Source organism: Agelaius phoeniceus, chromosome 12 (assembly GCF_051311805.1).
Source record: "Agelaius phoeniceus isolate bAgePho1 chromosome 12, bAgePho1.hap1, whole genome shotgun sequence".
NCBI lineage: Eukaryota > Metazoa > Chordata > Aves > Passeriformes > Icteridae > Agelaius > Agelaius phoeniceus.
In genome coordinates, this window is record NC_135276.1 from 21,152,963 (window position 1) to 21,179,770 (window position 26,808).

The window sequence follows — 26,808 nt, forward strand, 5'->3', positions numbered from 1 at the left end:
GGGAAGGGACCCACAAGAATCACCCAGTCCAGGACACCCCTGGTTACCAGAGCAGAGATCAGAGCTGCCCTTCCACAGGAATTCAGAGACAGGAGCAGGGTTGGTTTATTCCTCTATTATTGCCCTAAACCTCTCCAAAGTTACAGTTCCAAAGCAAAGCTCTCCAATGAATTTCTTTACACTAACTTAAAATAAATTTCCCTGAATGTTTATTTCCTACATTATCTTCAACCCAAACGTGCATTTCTCTTACAAAAGTTAATCCCAATTAAGAGAATGCTGAAAGGCTTCCTGCAAAAAACAACTACAGGATATTGGCAAGACTACAAGAATGAGGTAAAAACTACTGAAGACAACAAAATAATTTTCTTCTGACTGTGCAACATAAAAAGAAAGTATATTTCTCATATGACACCAGCAATAAGTTTAGGACCAGCAGAGAATAACCAGAGCTATTCAGCTCTGACCTTTGAATCCTTGTACTGTTCAACAGCTGAAAAATTACAAAATAGGATAAAAATAATCAAAATCATTGAACTCCTCCCATCATACCCACTCACATCCATCAAGTTGACCAGCTCCTCTCACTTTTCCAATTCCTTCAAGTATTTGTCACCTCCAAGCTGGACGTGTCACATGCACGTGACCACATCCAGCTCTTCCATCTTTCACCAAACTGGGTGTCAAGACCTCCAGGAAATTCGGAATTTAAGTTAAATGTTCAGCAAGAAAACCAAGGACACTCACAGGGAATGTGCTCTGAAAACTCCTGGCTCTGCCTCACGGAGTCTGGGCCTCCCTGCAAGGCACACAACAATTTCTGAACTACAGCTTTTCCTCAAATCCTCTGGGGCCTGAAAGCATTAACATTTTCTAAGGGTACCCAAGGAATTGATGGCTGTATTTTCACATTATTGCACGCTAGGGTGAGTCCAGAAACACCAACTCCATCAAAATCCAACCTTTCAGATCAGACAAAAACCAACTTCTGCCACTGGGAGAACTGGACATCAGCTCGACAGAACCCTCAGCATTCGCTCTGGAGCTTAGATAACCACCAAAATAAACACCTGGAAAACTCTGCTCTGGTGACACAGTGAGGAAGAGTGCAAAATCTCCAACAAACACCAGGCCTCAGGCAGGAGAGCCAAGGAATTATGGAGTGCTTTGCATTGGGAGGGACCTTGAAGGTCATCTCCACCCCTGCCATGGGCAAGAACACCAAAACCAGGTTCCTCTGCTGGAACCACCTGCACTGAAAACAACACCAGTCCCTGGGACCTCCTGCCCCAAACACTAACACAGTTATGTGATATCAATCCATCCTGAATTTGTAGTTTAAGCCCAGGAGTGCAGTCTCACTGGGATAACACAGGGTACCTGCCCTACAATCAGTGCTGGCTTTGGTGCTCCTGTGACTGCCCAGGAGAACCACAACCACCACCAGGGCCAGCCCACTGGGACTGTTAACTCACTGGGGCAAAAATAAATGAAAAATAGGACTGCATGACCGATTTTACTTGCAAAAGCAAACACAGCATCCATTTACAGTGGCAATTTCCCAAAATAACCCGTACACATGGCTGCTGTCCCTGCTCCTCTGCGAGAGGCTCATCCAGAAAGGTGACAAGCACATTCCTGGCTGATAAGGGAGCCCCATGCACCCAGCTCCCCAGAAATAGCTGCTGTGCTCCAAAGTAACCTCTAATATCGATAATGACACGGATTTAAATTTCAAATAAATTTAGATGAAAGATTAAAGTCAGCTCCAGCACCGTGGAGATGCTTGTCTGCTTGTCTTCCATAATGAAGGAGCCCATAAAAATAACAAGGGAGAAGATTTACACCCGAGCTCCTCAAAAAAAAAAAAAAAAAAAAAGGAATGAATTACTGATTTTTGCAGCTACTTAGTGGTAGGAACAGATGGTTCCAGGCAATAGTATTGACAACCTCCCAAGCTCCCACCCCCAAAGGTGAGCTGCTAAGTCTGTTCCAAATTCAAGAGTTAAAAGCGTCGCAGCTGAGGCTGCTCTGGGGGAAGCTCAGGCAGTCCCAGAGCCCCAGTGCTGCCCTTTGCCCACTGCTGCTCTGCCTGGCCCTCTCCCAAGGGCTGTGCCTGCCCAAAGCACCCAAGGCAGCTCCTGCAGCCATCTGCCCGCCCCAGGAGCAGCCAGGGCTGCGGGAAGGGAGGGCAGGCCAGGCATGAAACAGCTCTGAGGCAACGCAGAGCTCTCAGTGTTTGTCCACCAACCCAAAGCCACTTCTGAGGCCAAAGCCAGGCGTGTCAGCTTCCCAAAACAGCCAGGCACAGGGAACAGTTCTGGGAATTCCAGCCCCAAGGAGCCTCTGCCATGGTGGGCACAGCCCACGGCCCCTCACTCCCTTCACGTCCTCGAGTTCCTGCAAAACACCCAAAACCTCCCCTCTCCCAGCTCCTGCACGTCTCCAGCAACTGGAAACAACCAGCCTGTCCAGTCACAGCCCAGGATCCAAACACTCCTTAAAGCAGGAACTTGCTGAACACAATTCAGCTTTGGATTTCTGGAGAAGTCCAGCGAGCTACCATAAAACAGGGATAACACCCAGCAGCAAAGAAAACTGCTGGAACACCTGAGTGAGTCCTCACACCAGGGAGGAATGAGGCTGAGCCAGCAAAGCTCAGCCCTTGCTTTCCCATTGTTCCAAAATCAAAGCTGTGCCAAGAACTTAACCAAGGAAACAAACACTGCTAAGGGTGCTGCCCATCTCCACACTCAGCATGGAGCTACAGGATGCTTTGGGATGGAAGGGACCTTAAAGCTCATCCCATCCCAGCCCTGCCACAGGCAGGGACACCTTCCACAAGACCAGGCTGCTGCAGGCTCCATCCAGTCTCTCTTTGAACACTTCCAGGGATGGGGCAATCCAACATTTCAGAATTATTTCTGGAATTGTTTTCTGGTTTTGTCCCCTTCCAAGAGCTATCAGTGAGGCAGATCCATCACTTTTGCCTTTGCTTGCAACACCCATTTCCCACTTTTCCAGGCACGTATGACAGAACCAGGAGCAGGCTGCACCTCCCTGTTTGTGTCAGGCACTTGGGTGGCTCAGCCAAATCACCTTCCATAGAGGGTTTCCATAAATTCCCGCTGGGAACACCTCTGAGCCACAATTCCCACCTCACAGGGTGTCCAGCAGCTGAGCTGCTCCTTGAACAGTGACTGTCCCACCTGCAGCCCCAAGGCACTGAGGCATCTCCCTCAGCCATGCCCATGGCAGGCATGAATTCCCTGCACTCAAAACCACTCCCCTCACTTAAAAAGAACTAAAATAACTAAATCCCAAAGAACTCAAGATCTGAACATCAAAACCTCAGGATCACCGCTACCTGCACAAAAGGGGAGGGAACAAGAACACCCCAAGCTTCATTCCAGAAGTGCAGCAGGAGAGCCTGGTCCTCCCTGTGGGCCTTTGGCCCGTGAGCTCCCAAGGTGGGAACATCTTGCACACCTCCTGCTGCCAAGAGCATCATCTGCACTTAATCACAGCCCATGGATACCTCTGGAAAACAAGGGATTGCAGCCACACCATGTGTCACGCTGCCACTTCACTCCCAGCCAGTGTCACTTCCTCAGGGCGGAGGCCACAACTTTCAAGAGCACGCTTGGGTGCTCTGTGAACACCCATAAATAAATAAAACCCTGCTCACCACCCCACAACCTGGCCCCCAGCACTTTTACTTTCCCAAGAGGTCACACCCAGGAGAACAGTGCTGTTGCACAACAATGGAAGCAGGAACTGGTCAAGAAACCCAAGAAACCTACAGATCCCTTCCCCAAAAACCTGTGTCACCCAGGCTGGGGGGCTCTGGAGCCTTCTCTGTGAAATGACAGCCTGGCAGTTCCTGGAAATGATGATCCCGTGCACTGTCTGCTTAATAAACTCATTCCTACATGCAAACGGGATTTTTAAGTGTACATTACATATTAGTTGATCTTAATCTACAAATTTCATAACCCAGAAGTGTGCATTTTTCAGTGCACATTACATGAGCTGATATAAATCTACAAAACCCTAACTCAAAAGCATTTTTCTTCTAAAAATGAGATTTTTCTGATCACAGTATAGCCCCCCAGAGAATAAAATTATTCAAAACCAAGTAGATTCAGAGAAAAAGCCCAACCAACCATCTTGCTCTTTTCAAGCAGTTATTGACATGGTTTTCTCTAGTTCTAAACACTAGAGGAAGGAGAAAAAGGGTTGTATTTGGTTGTGGGTTGCTCTCACCAAGAACTCCCTGTGTCTGTGCCATGGTGAATAAATGGACCAAAATTACACCCAACGAACAAGTCAAGCAAGACATTTTTCAAAGCAGCCCCTGCTCAGCTCAGGTCTGTTCATTAAGGTGCTGCATTGTGCTCCAGCTTGGCTTATTAGCAGTGGAAAGGTCAGGGAAAGTGAATTAATGGAAGTGCTGCGCTCTCCAACATCTGACATGCAGGAGAGGAGCCTCCCTACCTACACTGCTCCTGAAAGGTACCTTCAAATTGAGGGCATGTAGGTGGCACCTGCCAAAAGTGCCATGTGAATAACGTTGGCAATTTAACAAATTCTAGGAAAATACAGAGAACTGTAAAAGCAGCAATTCAACCACTCAAAGCAAATGCTTGTGCTGAGATTACGGTTGAAAAAGCAGCTTTTTCATGGGGACAGGGGAAAGGATTTAAAGCTCTTTCCTGTAGGTCTCAGCAGGGTTTTGTGTCCAAAAATTCAAGGCTTGTTTGACCCACAAAGAACTCCAGGCTCACAGTTAAGCCACCTCTGCTTAACCTCTGCTGGCAGTGAAGACAGGGGTTTAAAAGTTAAATTTAGCCTGTGTCCCTTCAGAACACAGCCACACAAACATTCAGTGCTCCCAAGGGCTGTGCAGACCCACCTCACACACAGGGGGACAGGGCAGGAGCTGGGGTGCTCCCCACCAGCCCTGCCTCCCCTTCCCAGCCCGGGCCACACAGCAGAACAAACCCAAACTGGCTCTGCTGAAATGCTCTGGGCAAACCTGCACCTGGAGAGCCTCCCAGCTGCTTCATGGAGCCTCCAAAATCCCTGTTTTAACAAGAGAAAGGCTCCAGCACAAGTCAGCAAACCCACAAGCCACACAGCTCTGCTTCTTTAATGCAGCATTGAGCCATGGAATTGTTTGGGTTGGAAGGGACCTCAAAGCTCATCTCATTCCCAGCCCTGCCATGGCAGGGACACCTTCCACCATCCCAGGGAGCTCCCAGCCCTGTCCAGCCTGGCCTTGGGCACTGCCAGGGATCCAGGGGCAGCCCCAGCTGCTCTGGGCACCTCTGCCAGGGCCTGCCCACCCTACAGGGAAGGATTCCTGCCCAAAATCCATCCATCCCTGATCTGTGGCAGTGGGAAGCCATTCCCCTTGTCCTGGCACTCCATCCCTTGCCCAAACTCCCTCTCCAGGTCTCTTGGAGGCCCTCAAGGCCTGGGAAGAAGCTCTGAAGGGTCTCTCCAGTGTCTCCTTTCCAAGACCATGAATCCCCCTTGCTCATGGCTTCCCCTCCCCAGGCCCTGCTTCATAACACACCAGCCTTTCAACCCAAAAGCCAACACTTCCATACCCAGGACCCCATGGAAAGCTCTCCCTGGCCCCACAATGAGCAACACCCTAAAGACTCAATGTACACTGCACTGCCATAGGGTTATCCTCCAGCCCCTCTCATCTGCAAGGGCTGAGAACTGAAACACACAGGAAAAAAGGCAGCAAGCTCAGAAGAACAGTTCCTGCAGAGAAATACCTTCCTGGTGGAACAGTGAGCTCCATTTCCCCAGAGCAGCAAGACCTGAGAGCTGTTTGTGAACACGTTTCAGAGCATTAATAGAAAAACAGCGAGCAGTTAAGTGAAGTCACGTTCCAGCTAAACAACGCTGCCATTATTGCAGCATCTGACTTTGTGAGGACAATTCAATGCTGGCAGTGTATTGTAATTGCTTTTCCACTCCAGGCCCCAGCTTTACAATCTGCCCTTCTCAGGAGGTCAGAGCAGGGCTGCAGCTCGGAAAGCAATTCTGCTCCTCATTCATCCCTTTAATCCCACACCTGCATATTCATCAGGACTCCCTCAAACAGCACTGCCAAAGCCACCAGCACAGCTTGGAGGAAGCCTTGACCCCTCTGCTTCCCCAGGAAGGTGTTGGGAACACGGGGTGGCCCCAGCTGCCTGTGACAGGGCTGGGGTGCAGTGGGGTCACCCCAGGCCAGGACAAGCCCAGAGCGGTGCAGCCACTCCTGCTGCCAGCAGCAAAAGCAGCAGCAAGCACCCCTGCCCAGACAAGCTGTGCCTGCCCCACCCCTGCCAGTGTCCAGGCCTTGGAGCAGCCTGGGCTAGGGGAAGCTGTCCCTGCCCATGGCCCAGATGTGCTTTAAGGTCCTTCCAAACAAAACCATTCCATACTCTCATGACCTGGCTTGCTTCAAGCAAACCCTTCCAAACAGGGCTGTGCAAACACACCTGAATTCTGGGTAAGTTTTTGTTATCCTGGTTTTAAAAGGACAGTTTGCATTCAAAAAGCCCAACGCCACTTACTCCAAAACTCAGAAGGAAAAACCTTTGTCCCCAGCTATGAAATAAAACAGGCAGCAAACAGCAACCAGCCTGATTTATAATTGATGTCAGGGCTGAGCTGGGCTTTTCAGGGCCCTGCAGAGCTCCCAGGAAGGAGGGCAGAGCTCCTGCACACACCAGGAAAAGGGCTCACACCTGATACACCTTAATTACCCAACAACACTGCCAGAGTCACCGCTGCCTGCTCTGCTTTGTCTTACTGTGAAAGGCTTCTCCTGCTATTAATATTCACCAGGGGAAGCTGAAATAACATCTTGTCTGCATCTGAATACTTCCAAATTATCATGGCCACACTAAACACAATGATTTTTAATTTTTTTTTCCCTCAAAAATCCAGGACAGAAGTCACCTTTCAGCCTGCAGAGGCAGGGCTGCACACACTGAGCAGCTCTCCAGCAGCAGCCTTCCTCATGCTGACAACCCCATCACAAACAATCCTCTGAACCCAGAGGTCAGCCAAGGACCCAAGGCAGGAGCCACACTCGGTATGATCCCCTGGGAGCCTTCTCCATAGGATTTCTGGCCATGGAGAGGGCGACCCTGAGCCCCACACGGCCCCCTTGACAGGCACTGCTCATCACCCAGCTTCTGCTCAGCTCCAACCACACCAAACCAGCAAAACAGCAAAGAAACCCAGCCAGAACAGCCCCTGCCCATCTCCCACCACACCAAAACAGCAAAAACACCCAGCCAGAACAGCCCCTGCCCATCTCCCACCACCAAACCAGCAAAACAGCAAAAACACCCAGCCAGAACAGCCCCTGCCCATCTCCCACCACACCAAACCAGCAAAAATACCCAGCCAGAACAGTCCCTGCCCATCTCCCACCACACCAAACCAGCAAAAACACCCAGCCAGAACAGCCCCTGCCCATCTCCCACCAAACAGCAAAAACACCCAGCCAGAACAGGCCCCTGCCCATCTCCCACCACACCAAACCAGCAAAAACACCCAGCCAGAACAGCCCCTGCCCATCTCCCACCACACCAAACCAGCAAAAACACCCAGCCAGAACAGCCCCTGCCCATCTCCCACCACACCAAACCATCAGCACAGCAAAAACACCCAGCCAGAACAGCCCCTGCCCATCTCCCACCACACCAAACCACCAAAACAGCAAAAACACCCAGCCAGAACAATCCCGTCTCCAGCTCCAGCCACACCACTGGGATTTACAGCACCAGCCTCTCCCACCCGGTCGCACAAAACAGAGGCAAAAATCTCATTTTTCCCCTAAATTCCACTCTGAGACAGCCTGTTATTTCTGCATCTGTTAATGCTCCCAAAAAGTTGAATCCTAACATTGCATCCAACTGTAGTCTCAGCAGATTGGGAGGTTTCTCTGCCCAAAATGAAACATAGGTGCCATCTGTTTCAATTAGGCTAATCACAAGGAGACATAACACTGGGAAACTTAGAGACTTTGGGTTTTTTTCAAGACATTTTGAAAGCAAAGAGAAAGAAAGAGGTATTATTTAATACTCAGCAGTCAGCAGCACCAACAAGCTGCACAGTCTGCTGGGCAAACCTGTGCTGGAACTGCCCACGCAGGAAAGTTCACTTTTATTTCACTGAGGTCAGAGAAAAACTTGCTATATTCAAAATTTTCTAAAATTAAAAAGACATCTCAGGACTACAGACAACTCCCAAAATATTCTCGGTTAGTACCTTTTATATATGCCATTGAACTTGCAATTTTTTTGCTTTCAAATTTCAGAAAATAAAGAAAAACATTTGAAAAAGGCAAAACCAAACAATCCAACAGAGACACGAGCACTTGTGAGGGAATAAACCAGAAATTTTGGACAGAAGCAAAGTCAATATTTACCGATTCCATAGCTGAAAGCTGTTCTTCACAGGACATATATTAAAATCCAACAGAGGTGTGTCCCAAAAACGCTGTGTAATCTGAAAAACACGGGAATTTGTTCATTAGAAAATTAAAACAAGTGAATTTTATTCACAACACGCACACGGGATTTGAGTACATGAAGGTGACCAAGTACAAACCCTGCCCTAATCCACAAATAAACTTTCTGATAACAACTCTGCACAAACAGAGGAATAAAGGAAAGAGTGGAAGCTCGGCCAAGCATCCACCTTCTTCCATAACTTTTTGATAATTGCTTTTTTAAAAAATCACCTGCTTCAAGGTTCCTGGAACCAGCTGGGTGGGCTTAGAGGCATTTTATTTACAAATGAGGACCCCCAAACCCTGAGCAGCTCGCAAACCCAGAGACAGGCAGGGCCAGAAGGAGCTCCTGTGCCAGGAACTCACCTTCCCAAACAGCCCCCATGGAATTATCCATGGCACAAGTGCTCCCTTTCCAAGCACACCTTTGCTCTCAATAGCAGTGGATCTATTACAAAGCTCTAAGTTGATTTATTTTTTCTGACCAGCTCTTGCTGTACTTTCAAGGATGTTTTTCCAGCTCCAGATTCCCAAAGTGAAGTTTCTGATGCAGGGCAGGAACCAGCAGGAGCTCTCAGCACCCAAGGCAAAGGGGAATTACACTCATTAACTGGCACACATGAAAGGCCTGGCAGGTTTCTAGCCCAAAACCTGCACTCCTCACCATTTCCAAGCTGGAGGAGCTCAGTGGGATGGTGAGGGACCCACAGGGATGGAAATGAGCACCCTGAGGCCCTGGGAACACTGGGCCTCCCCCAGTCCCAGTGATGTTATTCTGCTCTGCTTAAGCAGGTGAAAGGGTGAACTGCCAGCTCACATCCTGCTCATGCCAAATCCCCCAAAACCCCCATTCCATCCAATCTCTGAGCACTGCAGCCCACACTGAGGGGCACAGTGACCAACTCCTGCTCCAGTTACACTGAGAAAATCTGAATTTCTTCCCTCACAGAGCTTGTGACAGTTTTATGCTTTACCACCACTCGCCACCTTACAAACAACTTCCCTGATGTACTGGATTTGGACAGCTGCTTGCCAAGGGGATGGTTCCTCCCAAAAACCATCCAGGAGAGACTCTGAGGCCAGCTGGGACTGACACACAGTGGAGGAGATCAGGAACCCTGGGAAAGCCTTGTTTGTTTTGGGAAACTTTCACTCCCCAGTGAAAAGCCAAAGGGAAGATGTCCAGATGAGCAACGCAGCTGCATCCAGGGCAGAGCTGCTTCCAGCTGGGCTGAGGGAACTCTTGGGAACCTCAGTGGAAAGAACAGGCCAAAATAAACCCCAAAACCCAGAGGAAGATGTGAAAGCCCAGGGTCCTGACTCAAAGAAAGGAATCCTACAGCAGGTAAACTTCTCCAGATGAGCAAAATGGAAGTTTTCTGGCATTTTTCTTCGAGAAGAGTCAAGGAGATGCAGACACATGGTGACCTCATGGATTCTTCCAAGGCCAAGGAGCCCTGGGGCACTGAGGAATCCCCTGATGGGAATGCAGCCTCATGGAGCACATGGCAGTGCTTGCACAGCACCTTTTCCAGCAGGATTCCCCTGCTCCTTCATCCTCCTCTCCATAGTAACAGTCACATCACTAATTAGCATTTCAACAGCAATAAGAGATAAAGTGGGGGGAAAACAGCTGAACTTCCAACTGCATTGTCTGGGGCTGCAGCAGTGCTGCTTGCTGACAGCAGTGACTGACTGCCAGGGAACCATGGAATGCTCTGGGTTGGAAGGACCCCAAAGCTCATCCCATTCCATCCCCTCATGGGCAGGGACACCTTCCACTGGCCCAGGCTGCTCCAACCTGGCCTTGGCCACTTCCAGGGATCCAGGGGCAGCCACAGCTGCTCTGGGCAACAACTGTGATCAAAATTACCAAAAAGTCTACGGAGATCAGTCCCAGGACACTGACAGACCATTTTCAAGGTCTATTTACAGCTGCTTGCTGGCCCACATACAGCAGATTTATTCATTCCTTGGCTCACACATAAACATACATAAAGCATCGTAACGCTGAAACAGCGACCACACGTGAGCCAAGTAATTTTCACAAGGAACATGGCACCATTTTTTAATGAAATTGTTATCAAATCACTTAGGAATGCAGCAAATCCTCCAGTGGGAGATGCCCAGCACAGCCTCTCTGGCTGTACGTGGTCGGGTCACTCACACAACGTTCCTGCTGCACGGAATCCAACACTGCAATTTAAACCCAACTCCACTTCCAAAACCCACATTATAATTAATAAACACATCTAGCCATCCCATTTCCTTAGCTTTAGCTGATGAAAATGTATCACTTCACAAAGTATCACTGCCCTTGTCCCTCCTGGGAACCTGCAGGGCTGACCATGGACAAGGCTCCAACCCTGCTGAGCTCATGGTCCTGCACAGGAGCCCCTGCAGTGCCCCACAGCACACACTGCTCTGCCTGTGCCTTGAAATGGTCATGCAAACACCAAATTACCAAGGGCTCAAGGTGGCCAGGTTCTGGTTTAAAACAGGTTCAGTCTTGCGAGACTTGGGACGCTTTATTTTCTGTTAACACAAAGCAACTTGGAAACTCTGGGAAAGCAGACGGCTCCACCAAAATAAATACATAAATGTTTAAATTTCTACATTTTCCTACCAACTCATGATCTTAACACTGACCACAGGGTCCTTCAGCACCTCCCTGAATCAGTGATTCCTGCTGCACCCACACACAGATCAGGACTTCACATTCAGAGCACAGCATGCAACTCCTGCCAGCATTCCATCAAAAACATTGAGAATTACATAATTCAAACCTCCTTAATAAAAGGGTATCTTGTAACTCCACAGAAATTAGCATGTGAAGATGGAAAATGCTTTACAATCCCAAGCTGTGACCTGAAAAATACTGACATTAGCTGCAGACTCTTCACACCAGAGCAGCTGGGATGCGGCAGCAACACCGAGCAGTCCCAGCAGCAAGGTGGGAATTGGCTTCCTTGAAGGAACAAACCAGTTCTCTGGTTTATTCAGAGTGCCCTACAAGGGTCCCCATGAAAAATGTGTTTGAGATTCCATGCTTCTCAATTTGATCAATAATGCAGAAAGGTTCTGCTTACATCTCCATTTTACAGGGAGCAGGAAAGAAGCCACTGCTGCTGTTTCATCCCAGGAAATCCAGAGGCCAATGTCCCCACAAAAGTGTGCCTCACCATTAGTGTTTCTTTGAGGGAAGGAGATGCATTTGGACCCCAAGTGAGACCTGCATCAATTCAGATTTTACAGAGACCCAGAACTAAGCAGCATAAGAGGATATCAGAGATTTAGAGTCTGGTTTAGACTAACTTTTGAATGGATAAAATCTCTGGGGAATAAGAGAACCTTTTTCCACAGCACTCATCTGCTTCCCTCAGAATAATTCCAGGAAGAGACAGAATTTCAATAAGGCATCTCTCTGAGGGCTGCAGTGAAAAGACACCCAGGGGAGCACCCAGACCCACGGAGCTCCTGCTCTCAGATAAGCCCCATTACCTCCCATACAGAATCAAGGGGGAACAAGTACAGCAAATTTGGAGGGAGGGGAAATTTGGAAGTGTTTTCCAATGCACTCCACAGGCACAGCCTGACAGAGCACAGCCAGAGCTTTCACCTGCTGAAATGGGGAAAAATGCTGAAATCCCACTGTAATTCTAGAACCTAAGAAAATTTTGAGGCTGGGTGTTGTCATCTTATCGCAGGGGTTCCATGCTGTTGTCTCCTTAGCACAAGAGTTTCACACCTTCCTGGGGTTCCTCCTGGGCAGCTCTCAGAGCACTGACTCTTTCCTCTTCACAAAGCAGCCACTGACCCCAGCTCCCTTCCCACCACCACCCCACTCTTTCATAGCCCTCTCCTTCTCACTGGGTACAGCTGTGGCCTCTTAAAGCCGGGCCTGCTCCTAATCTTTGATAACTGGCCCAGCTGCAGCTCCTTAGGGGTAAGATTACTCTCTACATTAACTTTATTTTCTTATATCCTATCCTCCTACAACTGGGGACTGGGGGAAGAACCCATAAGCAGCAGCACTACAAACCCCACAGATATCTTCCATAAATACCCAAGGGTTCCTTCTGTTGGAGTTTGGGGAAGAAAATGTGCCACCTATGGAGAAACAGAGCAGAAATCCCTGTCCCTGGATCTCAATGTCCCACCCCAGGAGAGCCAGAACAGCCATGCCCAGCACAGCAGGAAAGCTCTCCTGGCCCCTCAAGGGCTGGACACTGAACACAGATCACCAGATTTATGGCAAGTTCCCTCAGGAGCCTGGAAAAGCACCCTCAGCCCACTCCATGCAGCTCAGGACTCTCTAGAAAGAGGAGGAAAAGAAGAGGTGTGCGCTCTGTAGATCTGAAGGGGGATAAAGAGTTGTTTCCAAGAAATCCACATAAATTTGAGATAAATACCCCTGCAGCCTATCAGGGGCTGCCAGCACAGCCACCTCCAGGCACACACAGAGCAAACCCTCACATCCCCACCCTTCTCAAAGAGATTCCAGCACTGGGGTGAGCTCCAGGACCTGCCTTTCACTGCAATGTATGAATATTCCCACAGCAATCACCACCCAGCTATGCTCAAACAGCAGCAGCTACCCAAGTGAAAAGCCAAAGCACACAGAGAATTCCACTAGTCCTAAAAAAAAAAAAAAAATTCCAAAAAACCCACCTTTCAGCATGTTTGATTGTGACAAAATTGTAGCATCAAGTAAAATTTAATTAGATGGCTTTCAGAAGGAAAGTAGGTGATATATTCTTGAAGTTCCTTTATTTTGCCCTGCAGATAAGATGTATGCTGAGATCTACAGTTTTTAAAGCTTGTGTTGTCTGTGCTACTTGATAAAAAATACAAAATAAGCTGATACTGTACTCAAAAACACAGACACTTGTGTGGGCTGAAGATTTTTAATTTGTGCCACTGCAATAAGCACAAAGGGCAGGAAAGATGTGATTCCTGGGAAAACAAATTGTCCTTTAAGAATTTTAACTGGAAATCTGACATGGACAAGGCTGTCCCCAGGAATGGGGGTTGACAGAAGCCTAAATTCAGCAATGACCAAGCTGTTTGGAGATCTGCAGTGAATTAGGGGAGACCAGAATCTGTGGTGATATCACAGAATGGTTTCAGTTGGAAGGGATCTCAAATTTAGTCTTGTTCTGTCCCTCCCTTGGGCAGGGACACCTTCCCCTATCCCAGGTTGTTCCAAGCCCCTTCCAACCCGGCCTTGGACACTGCCAGGAATGGGGATGAAGCTCTAAGAGGTTGAACTTCACTGGCCCAGTGAAGGCAAGGAGGGTGGATGTGCTCTAGAATGGAAGCCATAATTTAAGGTGAGCTCACAGCTGCTGTACAGCTCAGGCTCCTCCTCCCTTCCACTGCTCCTAAACACAGGTGAGGTGGGACAAGCACATCCCTGCCCTCCCCAGAGTGAATCCCCCCTGTGCCCTCACCGAGCCCCACTCAGCTCCCCCAGCACCTCCTCCCCAGGGAAGCAGGAGGGTGAATGATGCCCCTGGGCCACAACAAGCTCCATTTCATTTAAAAATGAATCTGCATTTCTTACTCTGTGCCCAGTTTTAACACATGGAGAAAATACCATTTTTCAAGAGAAAAGAGTGACAGACAGACACATTTGTCACCTCTGCAGTCCCAGACATTTGCATCCGTGTAATTCCATGGCAAATTGGATACGGGTTACTATTAATATCTGAACTATTTCCTTTCCTTTCTGAATGCTGATTGGTGAAAAAGATGCAAGCATCCCATTTTAAAGCACACTAATTAGCCAAGAAGGAGTCAAGGAAGTCACTGTTCAGCCTTCAGGAACAGACAGGCTCCCTCACAGAGGGAAAACACAGCAAATATCCATGGAGTGGCTTCTGGTTGGATTCTGAACGGGCTGAAGATCACCTCCCCAGCCAAGGAAACTCCCTGTGGTGACAGGAATGTTACAACCAGACACTTCAACAACTCAGCTACAGGTTTTTTAGGAATATGCAGGTGGCAGCCCCACACCCAGGTATGTAGGATCAGACACTGTTACCTGGCTGGACAATCCTGGAGGTCCCCAGAAAGCAACATGAAAAATGTAATTGTAGAATGTGCTCAAGTCTACAATTCCTGAGTTACAAGTGCCTTACAACCACCTCAAATTACACAGCAAAGAAAGAGCTGAAAGGAAGCACCTCCCTGATTTCCACACAGCATCCCTCCCCTATTGTCTGGGGCCTGGCAAGTTAAGGTCAGAATAAAAAGATTCCTTAAAAATCCCACATACATTGAAAGCACCTACAGCTTCCACTGATCTTTTTTCCTTTCTATTCTAAGCCCTGAACAGGTTTAAGTAGCAGTTGTCATCATTAAAGAAGCTGCTCCCCTCCCACTTTCCATTCTCCTGAGACAGGAGCATCCTGGCAGCACCAGGCACAGGTGAGGAGCAGCTGTCTCACTCAGGATACAGAAATCCAGGCTGGAAAAGGGTGTGAGGAGGGCACAGGCCGCCTCAGCCACAGGGATCAGAAAGCACTGCTGAATAACGAAATAAGGAACTACAGCAATAAGTAATAATGCTAAAATAAGGAAGTCAAATGTCTGTCTGTGCTCACTGAGGTGCCCCGACTGCTCAGAGGGGATTGAGGGAGGCAGGGTCTGTCCCTGCCCAGCTGCTGGTGCCCAGCTGCTCTCCTGGGCACTCCAGAGCTGTCCATGAGTGCAGCAGGAACCTGCTGATGCTCCCGGGCCAGCCCTCCCTGCTCCGAGGGGCCAGGCCAGAGCGTGGGGGAGCCTCAGCCCCAGCAGCACAGCCCTGCACCCCAGGAAGGGCCAGCAGCACCCCAGGCAGGGCACAGCCCATCCAAACAAACAGCACAGAGGGAGGCAAGGAAAACGCTCAGAGGACAAAAGGACGGAGTCAGGATTAAACCCAGGCCTTGATCCCCGGCCAAATGGCCGACCCATAAAGCCACGCAACTTCCAGAGCCAATTTAAAATCCCGAGTGTGGTACACTTTAGGTTATAAAATCATATTTAGACACACATTTTGAAGTGTTCTTTGCTCTGCTGGTGGCTAAAAACAATTCCTTTGTCATCAAATCTTGCTTCAGCAAGCTGACGTGACGTTTTTAACTCAGGAAATAAGACAATTATGGTTCAAGGTAAACAACTACAACTGTGCATCATAAACAGTTTCTAATTTTAAGCCTGAGTCCCTCTAATGCCATCCATATTTTAAAGACAGTTTCCTTACAAATGGTTTAGGCTGTCTGAGCAGCTTGTGACTGAGCCTGTGCTAATGAGCAGCAGCAAGGCAGCACATCCAGGGAAAACAGAGCCTGGTGGAGCAGGTGAGCTCCTGTGTCAACATCACAGGATGGTTTGGGTTGGAAGGGACCTCAAAGCCCATCCAGTGCCACCCCTGCCATGCCAGGGGCACCTTCCACTGTCCCAGGATGCTCCAAGCCCCAGTGTCCAACCTGGCCTTGGATCCAGGGCAGCCACAGCTGCTCCGGGCATCTGTGCCAGGGCTTCACCACCCTCTAAGCCAAAAACTTACTCCTGATATCCAAGCTAAATCTTGCCTTCTTTCAGTCTGAAGCCAGTCCTCCTTGTTCTGCCACTCCAGGCCCTGGTCCAAACTCCCTCTCCAGCTCTCCTGGAGCCCCTTCATCCCTGGAAGGGGTTCCAAGGTCTGCCCAGAACCTTCTCTTCTCCAGGCTGAACAAGCCCAGCCCTCCCAGCCCGTCAAGGTAAGCCAAACATCAAAGGAGGAAAATACACTCTGAATGTAAAATAGTGGAGAGGCAAAAGCTCCTCGTGGAGCAGGGAGAAAACAAAGCTGCTGGTGCTTACGCAAGCCCCGCTGCAGTCATCCCAGACCTCAAACGCCCCATGGCACCAACAGCAGCAGCTCCAGTTGGAACTCGTGAAGAGAATCAGCACTGAGCTGTTCAACAGCAGGCAGAGAACACAGCTCCAGCCCCTCAGAGCTGGGTCTGAATCAGCTCTTGTGCTGCTGCTGCCCTAAAACGTTCCCAAAGTCACCTGGGAACAAAGGCTGGCAGGAAAGGGCAGCATCCCTGCCCCAGGAAGGCTGGAGCACATGGGCTGAGCAGGGCTGGAGCTCCAGGAGGTGTGGAGGGCACCAGCTGTGCCTGCCTTGGGGATGAACCCCTGCTCAGAGGGAGCAGCAACTCCAGGAGCGCTCTGAGGTGTCAGCCTGGCAGGCTCCCGTTCCTCCTCATCCCAGGAAACCCAGGATGTGCTCAGCTACAGCCAGAGGAGCCCAGCTGAGTGGGGAAGGTGGCAGAGGAACCCAGCTCCCATAGAGCTGCTCTGGAAGAGCCAGGAGTGCTCACAAGTACCCCAAAATCCGCCGGTGGGAACCCTCCTGAACAGCACAGAGGGAGCAGCCAGGGCAGCCTGGGAGAGCTCACTCCTCCAAAACTTCTCCTCACTAAACAATTCCAAAGCACCCCACCCCACTGCTGCTATTGTTGTCAGAGAGGGAATTCCAACCAGAACAATGATTTCCACGACATTTTTCCGTTGGAAGAAGAAAACTGGTAACGCTGCACAGCAAAAATAAAATTTCCACAGCAGTTCATCCAGTACCACGAGCCTCCTTCCTGAAGGGAGCAGATTAACGTGCCTGCAGTCTGCTGTGCAGCAGGGATGTATTTTTAGCTCCAAGGATCCGAAGGCAGCGATGTGGTGGAAGCCTCCCAGGCTGGAGATAGCCATGGGAGGTTCATCCCTCTGCACCCTGGAGAGGGCAGCTCATTAAAAGGCTGCTCAGAGCAGAAGGAAACAATTCACCCATTCCCTGAAGAATTCCCTCTTCCCACGACTGCACACAAGGCAGCTCCTCTAACCTCCCCACCCCCCCAGCTCATCCTGATTTGCACCATTTTTGGGGAACAGCAATGCATTAAAAGTGCTCTTTACTCCCAGATCTCTGGCACAATTAATGGAGATAAATCCAAAGCCATGCTCATGGCACAACATGGGATGAGGGGCTCAAAGCCAACCTGAGTGTCCAGGGGACTGAAAGGAGCAGAAGAACAGTTTGGCTTTATGCTTTACCTGCAGCTAACCCTTTCCTGTGAGTACTGGCAAAGCAGCATTAGCTGCTGTCCAAACCAAGTGAGTGAACCTGAAAAATATCATGGAATGGGTTGGGTTGGAAGGGATCCTAAGGCTCATCCAGTGCCACCCCTTCCACTGTCCCAGGCTGCTCCCAGCCCTGTCCAGCCTGGCCTTGGGCACTGCCAGGGATCCAGGGGCAGCCCCGGCTGCTCTGGGCACCTGTGCCAGGGAAGGATTTCTCCCTGATATCCCATCTAACCCTTTCCTCTAGCAGTGGGAAGCCATTCCCTTGTCCTGGCACTCCAGTTCCTGATGAAGAATACCCTCAAAGTGAAGCTTCCGAGGCAGCCAAAGACCTCAATGGTCACCAAGGCCTCTCTGCTCTCCTGGTTACCAGGAGCCAATGTTTAACCCAATTCTCAGGTGAAGGAGTCCATTCCCAGGCCACAAAAGGTGACTTAGCCACATCAGCTTCTACCTACAACAGTGCCATTCATCACCAACCCTTCAGGGACACACCTTTGGGAAAAACACCTGGCAGGTGTGCAGGCATCCCTGCCTCAGATCCAGGAGTCCGAAAAATGGAATAAAACACAAGCAAAACTATGAATTAGAGAGTAATCAATAATCAGAGAGTTTATTATTTCATAAATTGCCAGGTATTCTGGCTGTGCCATCCAAGAGCTCAGAGATGGCAGTGCCTGGATGCAGACTGTCTCACCTATCTACCTGCAGGGGTGCATTTGGGGTTCCCAAATGTGCCACTGGGGAACTCAAATGCTCAATTCTGAGTATTCACAGGACAACAGGCAGAAAAGGAGAAGAAAAATAAAAATAAAGGAAAAATGCAAAAAGTCTACACAAGACCCAAAAGTCCTGAGTAGAGCCAAGATATTTTTCAGACTTTTATTAAAATTAGATTGGGCTTAGACTGTGAATCACATTCACCCTTCATGAGCAGCAAAAGAGCACCAACATCAGCCAGTGAGAGACACAGAAATGCAGAGGGGACCAGAGGGGACCTGTATAACCAAGGCTGTATAACCCCCAGCACCCACTGGACTGAGCTCACACACCTCAAAAACCAGTTTGTAACACTCCCAGCATCCACCAAAGGCACAGATACTAAAATCTGGTGTGTAGGTCTAGAAAAACAAAGCTTTGCTTCAGCCCTGCCTCCCCCCCTGAGCCCTTCCTCCTCCCAACGCCTGAAATAGGATGTTACACTACTTGTTTATACACCATTACAGAAAAACATGCTGGGTTTCTTCATCCTGCATTACAGAACAAAGTGTTACCCAATTCCCCTGTAAAGCACCAAGAAATAACTGTGAGCCCATCTGCATGGGGAAGCATCCACGTGCTGGAGGAACCCAGCCTTATGTAAGCAGCCATGGGTGTCTGACCACAGCCAGGGAAGGGCCAAGGCAGCTTCCTCTTAAAACCCACCCCAAAATTCACTTGGAGGGCTCTGATTCAGGAGACAAATGAAATTCATGTCTCTAAGTTGCAATTTGAGGTTTCTGCCATCAAAGTACCCAGAGCAAAGAATGCTGGGTGGTTGATTTTCTCTCCTGGAGCTCATCCCCATTAACCAAAAATGAATCATTTGGTGATTGGTGAGTTCAGTTTGAACCCATGCCACCACCATTCTTATCTCAGGAGTTAGAGGCAGCTCCTTCCAAGGATCCAACAAAGGCAGAGATCAGCATCCCAGAACAGGAACCTGAGCACTGATAATCCTGGAGATCACAGAGCAGTTTAGTTTGGAAAAGCCTCTGAGATCATCAAGCCCAGTAGTGCCAGCACCACCACTAAACCACGGGTCACATCTACACGGTTTTAACATCTCCAGAGCCACAGGGTCCCCCCAGCCTCCTCTTCTCCAGGCTGAGCCCCCTGGGCTCCCTCAGCCCCTGCCCCACATCCCTTCCCCTCCCTGGAAATGCTGTGTGGGCTCAGCTCAGAACAGCAGCCGTGCTGTGGGCAAGGCAGCCAACAACAAGAGGTGCAAGACAGACCCCAAATCCACAGGTAATACATTTAATAACATCCATCTTTGCCCCCTTCCTCCCTGCTGGCAGCCAAAAGGAAACACAAAAACACAGACAAATTATTATGAAAAGCAAGTCAACTTCTTGCACAGGGATAGGGATAACAAATGTTTCACTGCTCTGTTTCAAGCATTTCAGATCTTAAACTGAACCCAGAAAAGAACATTACCAGTTAAGCTATTACAGCAAATGAAATGAAAATTGAAAATCAAGTCTAACCGACATTAAATTTAAATAAATATATCTCAATTCCAGGATCATAATACATAGTTCTTATGACAAAAAACTTCTGGAGAAGGGAAAAACACCCTTGGTAACTCTGAATATTAAGCTACAGTACCACAGGCATCTCACAGTTTATCTAAATAAAGTGTCTCCTGCAAAGAGCCCTGGTTCCTCCAGTGCAGGCTGCAGTGTGATTAACAGAGGTCCATTAGAGAGGCAATCCATAACCTGGCTCCTGTGAGGAGTCCCTGCCACATCCGTCTGTGTTTCCATGGCAACCAGGCAGGAAAATATAAAGCAAATTACAGTTAAATGAAAATTATTCTCCATGACAATATATGTTAATGCAGGAACATTTGCAAGGCCATTCCAGATAAAATGTTTACATTCACACATGTGTCTACAAAAATAAATAAAAGGCAGCTGGAGCAGCTAATGGATCACCCAAAGAGAAGGATCACAGTCTTTTTTTGCTCCCCCTAAGTTTTAGTATGTTCATTAGAATAAAATTCTCCAAGCTGAAGAATACCCAAACTATTTGCCCATTGCCAAGCAGAAACATTCTTTAAGGAACAGGTTGTCAGAAGATCTGAAACGCACATTTCTGAATGTTGTGAACCTTTAATTTTCCTGGCTGCAAACAAAGACCACATTTATGCCTCCCCATCCCAGCAGAAAATGGTTTCAATGAGAGGTTAAGTTTATATTTAGAGAGATCTGACTGAAACTGGAATAGTGACTTATTTTAATCAGCTATAACTTACTGAGAACTGGAAGGTGCTTTATACCTCAGAATTTGGGGTGCTGACTCCACAGCTGGGAGAATCTTATACCCCACCAGGGTTTAAAGACAGCACAGGCCACTGAAATACTTTTAGAAAAGGCCACAATTAATACTGAAAAGCTGATCATACTCTCCCACCATCACCACTTAGCCTGAATAGTCCTTTTTTTGGGAATGTATCTCAGTTTGGGGAATCTGTCTTCTGGAGCATGAGGGAAGTTAATTGGAATGAGGCTCGTCAAGATGCAGCCACTTGGTTATTTTTTTAACTCCCTTGGCTCGTACCCCAAAGAACAGCCCAGAGAAAGGAAGGAGGTTATAAACTGACTCACAGCCTGTGCCACTGAAACGCCACGTTTTCAGAAGGGGCTGAAATACTGCCCTGGAAAACAGCCCCCCTTCACTGCCCTGCCAAGTTCCTTTCCCATGGAAATGCTGGGCCTGTTCTGCGAGCAGCACAGGTGCAGGTTTCTGAGGCAGCCCCAGAAAGAGCACAAGGCACTTTTTGAAGGCGTTTGGGAGAGCTGGGAGCACAGAGCAGGGCATTGAGCGCGCTGGCACAGCCGAGCCCGCTGACCTCTCTGCATCTGCTCCTGCCTCCGCCTACGGAACAATGCCGGCATCATCAGCATCGTAACTTTTTATGGCACTGGGAAAACTGCAATCTTCTCCACGAGTTCACTCCACCCTGCACATAAAACTGCTCATAGGTTCAGCCATAAAGCAAACGCCCTCCTTTGAAGTTGCCCCCGGAGCCCCGCGCACGTTGGAAAGCCGAGCTGGAGAGCACAGAGCATTAAGGCTTTACATAACCACCCTGGTGGAAAGCATCCCTCCCCAGCAGCCAGAGCCTCTGCTGGCAAAAGCAAGCCAGGTCAGGGAGCATCTGGGTAACAGAGCTCCTCACAGGTGAGCTCAGGTTACCCACACACACCGAAGTCACACAGCACCCAATATATTCCAGCCATGCTCCACTTTCCCCGAGGATCACCTTCCCAAGCAGTGTTCCCATCATCACTTCAGCTCAGCACTGCCCCACAGCCCCTTCCTCCCTTCCCTCCGTGGGATGTGCAGGCAGAGCAGGGCTGGAAGGGAGCTCTGGACACCATCCAGGCCCACCCCTGCCAAGGCAGGGACACCTGGGGCAGGTGACACAGGAACACGTCCAGGTGGCTTTGGGATGGCTCCAGAGGGGGAGACCCCACACCCTCCCTGGGCAGCTGTGCCAGGGCTCTGCCACCCTCCAGGGAAAGCTCTCCCCCATGCCGAGGTGGAACTCCTTGTGCTCTAGTTTATGTATCTCCATACAATGCACAGAATGCAACTATAAACAGTCTAAAAAAACAAAACCTCACCCCTGCCAATGGAACCCCAGCAGCAGTTGCTAGGATCCTCTGCAAACCTCACTAATTGCTGGGATTGGGTTTCCAGGGAAGCTCCTTGCTGCAGCAGTGGAGGAGCTGAATGCTGTTTTCACAAAAGAACTTGTAAAACCCCAGGCTGCATGCCTGCAACAGCCAGGATTTATATTCCAGGCACAAATCAGATTATGCTGCACACACCACGCTCCCAGGGCTCGAGCAGGTGGATCCCACCAGGATGAGCAGCCTTGCTGGATAGCCAGGCTCCAGGGCCAGCTTCCCTGCTCTCCCTGATGGGCTCCACCTCCCTTTGAGGAGATCTGACTGTGTCTGATACCTCCCTGTCAGAAAAGTCATTTTCTCTGTAACCATAAGCAAATGCCTGCTAAGGTGGAGTGAGATTCCAGAAAAGCAGGCAGCCTGTAGCTTTCCTGCAGGGAAAAGGGCAGGAGATTCAGGGCTGCTGGGCAGCACTGCAGCTACGAGCAACCTCATGGTAGAGAGCCCCATTGCACAAATACAGGGTAAATCCACAAAAGAGAGATTCCAAGAGCAGATCCGAGCAAGGACAGTGAGGGAGATGCAGGAGAGGGAAGGAGCTGCTCCCTGTGAGCACAGAGCAGCCCAAAGATCCCTGCCAGCATTCCCCACACCCCAGGAGCCTTCACCTCAGCACACCCACAGCCTCACTCCCCTCCCAAGCACTTTCCTCCCACCATGCAAAAACAAGGTCCAGCTCTCCAGAGGGAGAGGAAGATGCAGGAACAACTCAGAGAGAAGGAGAAAGGCAGGAACAGACGGGAGGGGACCTCGAAAGGCAGACAGGCTAAAATTAGAGACAAGAATCTTGGATGAGGAGGACCAAGGCAAGAGCAGAACCTCCATCAGATGGGGCTCCTGGGAAAGGGGAGGGACGGACAGGAGGGAGAAGAAACATGCTGGTGGGTGAAGCAGGGGAGGTTTGCAGACAGAACACACTGCAGGAGGAAATTAAATTCAGCATTTTAAGACTACAGCCTCCAGCTCCCCAGCCAAGAGCTCTACTCAGCACACCAGGAAAGAGCCACCAAGTTGACTGCTTGTCTGATCCCTTCCCCCCTGGACTAACTCAGAGGAATTCGTCTCTCACCACAGAACCAGTTTAACACCCCAGTGCCAGTGCTGATCACAGGGGAAGGGAGCTGAATTCACTGCAGAGCAGCTGAGTAACACAGGGCACCTCTGATCTCCTGGGAGAGCCAGGAACCTTCCAGGGAAAATGAGGAACAGAGAGCCCAGAGCCAGGGGAGCCAACAGGCAGGACCCCAGCACGTGCCAGGACAGGCCACGGCAAGGAGGGAAACCAGAGCAGCCAGCCCAATTCCCAAACCCAGCACATTCCCCCATACGTGGGGACGAGAAACCACACCAACAAAAAAGGTCAACATTCAAGGAGAACAGGTTTCCATCTTCAAACCCGTGCACTCGACCCTTGGGCTGCTGAGAAGGTGAAGTTTCACACACTAAATCCCTAAACTGGCTCGTTACAGTCCAGCTTGGATAAATGGATCTGCCTGTGCCGAGCTGCAAGATGAAACCACGGAGACAGCCCGGGGTGGGCAGCGGCCAAGCGCAGTAACCCGAGCGCCCGGCGGCATCCAAACCCCCCAGCACGGCAGGAGCAGGATGTTTGTGTCCCCCCACACACACCCCTTCCCTGCATTACCTACATCTCTTCCCAGCATGGCCACGGCTAATCTCATCCATCCCAAGATATATGGATATATTTATAGACAGGCTTACAGCTCCAGCACAGCCCAGGCCTGACGCAACCGCGGAGCGCCGGTCGGTGTTGTTACCACAACGCTGACATTTCACAATCTGCCACAGCCACCCTCCTGCAGAACGTGGAAAACACCAGCCCCGGAGTGTAAAGTCTATCCCAAAGTGCTTTCCATGGGATACAGTCACTGCCACAGTCAGCAGGATCTCAGCCCTGCCACCTCCTCCCTCCAGCAGCTATCAGGAGACCATTCCCAAAGGGGAACTTCTTGGAACTTTATCTTGGCTCCTCCTGGACCCAACCAGCCTGCAGAAACCCAGCCACTTACCAGTCATGGGGAGCTCCTGGTACAACTTGTTTACACAGCGCAGGTCACAGGACCGGCTGGAAGGTGTAAGCAGGATACAGTTTTTATGGCTCTGAACTCCTGCCCAGATAAGCCGATAAGGCCCCGCTGGGGGCGGGGAGCACTTTCATGTGTGCGTGATTTGAAAGGAAGAGGCACCACCAACTGCAGCTAAGCACTTGGTGCTTAATAATGAAGCTTCCATTCACCTCTAAAGCTATTTAATGCCTTTTTTTTTTCCTGGAGTTCCTAATTACGCATCCTTTCATTTCACATCCCGATATTGAGGGCAGCACCGTGTTTCCAAGCCTCTGGCTGCCGAGCCCTCGGGGACACGCTGCCTCCGGATCCTGGTGAATTTTTTAGAGGGTAACATCTCCCTTCTTGACTCTGATTCTTCCCCATGCCTGTGACACAGTTTTAGCAGCTTTATGCTGCTCTAAAGGTAAATTATTCGAGACTGTTTCTATCCTGCAAAGCTGTCAGTCTCTCAAAAATAATTACAGACCCAGCTGCCTCCAGCCTGTGCTTCCCTGAGCCTGAACCACCCTTCCGTGACACCCTGCAAACACCCACACCCAAACCAGGACCACCTTGATGCTCCTCTCACAGCAAATCCAACACAGCACAAGAGCAAAGGAGATGCCTTCTCCCTGGAAAAGCATCCATCCCCTCACACACAGCTGAGACAAAGCTGCTTTTACACATACTGCAAAGTTTTCCGGCCTTTCCATTCTCCGAGTCCGGAAATTTCAGTACATGGCATTTCAGCCACATACAAACCCAGCACCAGCACCGACACGCTTGCACCTAACAGCAAAATAAATATTTCAGTGTTTCCACAAGATATCCAGTGTTGTAACCTTTGGTTTCCGACTCCAAACGCAACATACAATCAATACCCTGCTCCTGCCACTGCAGTAATTCACAGCAGAAGGTTTATTTTAAAAACACTCATCGGGTAAGTTTGGTTTTCTTGGAGACAGGGGAAGAAAGGCTGCCTCCAGATTTGGAGAGGATAAATAATTCAATGCCTGAATGCCAAGGGCAGTGTGCACACATCCATATGGCAGGGACAATGCAGACAGTAAGATATGCTGCACATCACCACCCTGACAGTGCCTTCAACCCTGACCTAGAAAAAAACATCACTTTCTTCTGGCTCCAGCAGCCAGCTCCCTCCCTGGTGCTGGAAGTGCCTCCCAATCCCTGGCTGCACTTCCAGCCTCTGCTCACTACAGCTGCACAGCAACGCACACCTTACCCACGTGCTGAGCTCCAGAAAACGGGAACAAACCCGGAGATGGGGGTTCCAGACGTCCTCTTTGGGAGCTCACGGTGTCCCAGCCAACGCTGAGAGGGGCAGGAAAAGCCAGGATGGTTTCTCAGACGGGAGGTCTGGCCAGACGCCGGCGGGGCCCCAAGGGAGGAGGAGCAGAGGGAGCAGGGAGGCTGCTCCTGCTGCTGAGAGCCAGCACCCACCCCAGCCCTGCAGGGGCTGCTGAGCCACGGGGCTCCCACGGAGCCACCCTCGAGGGACAGGGACCACGTGGGGCATGATGGAGAGACACACGACCATGGAGATCCCACTGGACGTACACACAACCAGCAGGACTGTGCTGGATGGACACGGGACCAAACAGACCATGCTGGATGGACACGGGAGCAAACAGACCATGTTGGATGGACACAGGAGCAAAGAGACCATGCTGGATGGACACAGGAGCAAACAGACCATGCTGGATGGACACAGGACCAAACAGAGCATGTTGGATGGACACAGGACCAAACAGAGCATGTTGGAGGGACACAGGAGCAAACAGACCATGCTGGATGGACACAGGAGCAAACCCATCATGTTGGATGGACACAGGAGCAAACCCATCATGTTGGATGGACACAGGAGCAAACCCATCATGTCGGATGGACATAAAGATCCCACTGGATGGACACAAGACCACGTAGATGACATAGGATGGACACAACATCATTTAAATCATGTTGGATGGACACAGGACCGTGTAGATGCCATTGGATGAACACTGGACCACACAGAAGACCATTTCTTCCCCCAGAGAAGAGGGCAAAGAGCTGCCCACCAGAGAAACCATCCCTCCTATCCTCCACCATCCCCATGGACATCAAGCCTGCAGCCACAGTCATTTCACACTCCCAAAATTAACCACCACACATCACCCTGCCTCACTGTCCCAGTTTGATGATGTGATCATTTCACCACATCCCACAACTTGAAGAAAACATTAGAATCAAGACAAAGAATTCTGGAGCCCAAAATACCTGATATAATTAACTGCACTTTCTAACATTATTATTTCCTTTCCTGACCCCAATTATTCCTTCAGTTTATTAAAGAAAACTCAGATACAGAGCAATGTTAACACCCAAAGAGTCACATAAACAGAAAAAAAGTCTGAGGGCACCATTACAAACAGACTTAATGGAACTTCAAGATTGGAAATGGATCTTGAAAGCTGTCAGATCAAAGCAAGATCTTTCTTGTGTAAGGACTGCATTACCCTCGGAGCCACAGAGCTAATACCATCTATAAAAATATTTTGCTCAAATAAGTGAAGAACAGCAGCGTTTCATCTGTCAAAAGGTGCGAGGCTTTTACGGGATTAGCCATTCCACATGC

At 49.7% G+C, this 26,808-nt stretch overlaps 1 protein-coding gene across 3 annotated transcripts in view; it reads right to left on the reverse strand.

Moving 5' to 3' along the window:
- ANKRD11 (ankyrin repeat domain containing 11) overlaps positions 1-26,808 on the reverse strand; it is a 130,648-nt gene that overhangs the window by 99,313 nt on the left and 4,527 nt on the right. The window contains exons 1-2 of one of the 3 annotated variants that reach the window (XM_054640920.2): positions 24,135-24,153; positions 8,450-8,529 (exon numbers count right to left, since the gene is read on the reverse strand). The gene's annotated coding sequence lies outside the window, so the exon portion shown is untranslated. Of the gene's footprint in view, positions 1-8,449; positions 8,530-23,826; positions 23,950-24,134; positions 24,154-26,808 lie in introns of those variants that run through there. The other 2 variants (XM_054640919.2, XM_054640918.2) reach the window with 2 other exon arrangements.